The following is a 2,967-nucleotide window of genomic DNA, read 5'->3' as shown; positions in this document are numbered from 1 at the left end:
TGTATTCATTTTGAACAATAGCTATACCTTACATTTATTTTGAACAATGATAGCTAAACCTTTTTGTTAACAAGTGACACCTTCACATAAACAGGTGCTACTTTCTACGATGCATTAAACTAGTGGCCTACCTAATTTAGGTAGCTAGGTACCTATATCTGTATTAGCTACCTAATAAAAATGCATAATATAACCTATGATAGTGATAGTGCTTAAAAAGAAGAAGAAGAAGAAGAAGAAGAAGAAGAAGAAGAAGAAGAAGAAGAAGAAGAAAAAAAGACAGGTGTCTCACCGCCGTTCTTATTTCGTAGCAATAAAACAGATGATACATTAGACTCGTGTTAGCCAGCCTATATAGTTAGCTTGGTTGGTACGCTTCTGCCTTGTAAGCGCTAGGCCGCGGGTTCGATTTCCGCCCGGGGCGGATTTTGTCCTGAATGGATAATGTCGTTCTCTAAACTGCTGACTTTTTCCTATCCTGTCTTCCTTCTCTTGACGATTTCGGGACGATAAGACCTTAGCAGTCAAAGTTCCCTCTATCAAACCTCTTCAAATAATAAATGAAAAGTTCCTTTACTTCCGCAGTTTACACGCCACTGGTGGTTACCTATCGTTCAAACACCAGGTAAGGCCGACAAAATTTGAATACTCTTTATTTCTATTATGAACGTGAATCATCCGGTCCTATATGGCTTTGGAAAAAAAGTAAAAAAAAGACACCTCCAAACCGAGTCAAAATTCCGGAAAGGTCAATACCCCGATTTGAGTCAATACCCCGATTTGCATATGCTCCGCTAGTCGTGCGTAGATTGGGAATAGGGCTGTTCGACTCTACACACCGAATTGGTATGGTGACGGTTTTTTACTATCCAAATTTCACCTGATTTTTTCGAAACCTGATTTTTCTAACGAACGTTTTGTGTGCTTTTTTTCCGGTTCAAATTTTGCTTTTTTTCGCCCAATTCGCACATCTAAACAGTGAAAGGTTTGGACTAAAACCTAGATAATTTTATCTTATAAATGAAAAGTTCCTTTACTTCCGCAGTTTACACGCCACTGGTGGTTACCTTATCGTTCAAATACCAGGTAAGGCCGACAAAATTTGAATACCTACTCTGTATCCCTATATTATGAACGTGAATCATCCGGTCCTATATGGCTATAAAAAAAAGTAAAAAAAAGACACCTCCAAACCGAGTCAAAATTCCGGAAAGGTCAATACCCCGATTTGAGTCAATACCCCGATTTGCATATGCTCCATTAGTCGTGCGTAGATTGGGAATAGGGCTGTTCGACTCTACACACCGAATTGGTATGGTGACGGTTTTTTACTGTCCAAATTTCACCTGATTTTTTCGAACCCTGATTTTTCTATCGAACGTTTTGTGTGCTTTTTTCCTGTTCAAATTTTGCTTTTTTTCGCCCAATTCGCATCTAAACAGTGAAAGGTTTGGACTAAAACCTAGATAATTTTATCGTGTTTTCGCCTAGATTCTCTTGTCTTAGCTCCTAGAGTGATTTCTGTGTGCCCTGGAGATCTCATAATTATGAGAGGGATCAGTGCAGTTGGAGCAAGAAGATATTGAAAGTCGACACACCTAACGTGGGGTAAGTCCGATTTCTTGTGAAACATGCAAGTAGGTAGGTACCTACTCAACTACTCAAATAGGTAGGTAAATCGACTCAAATACGGGTCGGCAATTAGATTCTATCTCCCTAAATGGAGTATCCAAAGAGGTAAGCTTGGAAATACTAAGATGATAGGTAATTATGTACCTAGTCTGGACTGGACCTACCTAGACTAAAATGCAAATTAAAAGAGAGAGAGAGAGCCCTCCTCCCAAAGACAAAAATATTGAAATTTAAGGCTAAGTCTTACTCAAAAAAATGTCGACCGAAAAGTGGCTTCCTTTAGGTCGCCAGAATGTTGCTTCCATGCAAAAATACATATTTTCTCTTGGCGCTTTTTTTACTATTCCGATTGTAGGTAGGTACCTACCTACCTGATTGTGCATAAATTATGAAGTTTTTTACTTCCTTAGGTTTTTTTTTTTCCTGGGTAGGTAATTCATTTTTGTGTCTCACCATTTTTCGTGAAAACACTTGCATTTTATTTAAGTTCCGTGTTAACTACCTATCCATACCTAGGTAGGTTTTATTTTGCTTTTGGTATGAATAAGATCTAGAAAGCATTCCCATATTTGATAAGACTTTCCATAATACCTTTTTGTGTTAACTTCTAAAGTCTCCTACAAAAATAAAGGGAAGACCGTTTTTATAGTTTCCTAGTGTAGGTAATACCTACCTACCTGATAGCTATAGGTACCTACCTAAGCTAGGGTAAGTGTACCATTTATTCGCCCACCTAAAAAAAGTACCATTTATTGGCCCACCTGCCCACATTTATTTTTCTAATTTTTGTTTTTATGGCTACAATTTTTGAATAGCACTGGTTTGATAGCAGTCTTTAAGCCCTTTCTTTTGATGAAATTGGATCTTGAAAAATTTCGTCCAGTTCAGACTTATGTGGCGTATGGTACAGGTGGGCCAATAAATGGTACGTTTTTTAGGTGGGCGAATAAATGGTACACTTACCCTACATAGCTCTGCGTTTCTTGTTTTTCTATTGCTTTTTTAAACACTTTTGGTAAGGTAGGTAGGGTACATTCTACTTATTTAAACTGAAATAATTTTCTGAGTAAAAATTAAATCGAAATAAAAAAAAAATTGGAATGAATTAAAATTTTATTCTAGTACCCTGACCTCATTTATCTATTAGTTCACTTACCCTACTTTGGGCTCCAAATAAAGATGGCTGTCATTGGGCCGTATTCTAGGTTGTTTTTTTCACGGTGCGATCGTTTTCTCCGTGTTTTTCATTCATTCCGGAGCGTTGAGGTATGCGATGCGAACGACGCTTGATACCGTGTTTTTCATTCCACTTCCCCTACTTTAGCAGTCAACGCA

This window comes from Diaphorina citri, unplaced genomic scaffold (assembly GCF_000475195.1).
Source record: "Diaphorina citri unplaced genomic scaffold, Diaci psyllid genome assembly version 1.1 scaffold3583, whole genome shotgun sequence".
NCBI lineage: Eukaryota > Metazoa > Arthropoda > Insecta > Hemiptera > Psyllidae > Diaphorina > Diaphorina citri.
Note: the sequence above shows the minus strand (reverse complement) of the source record.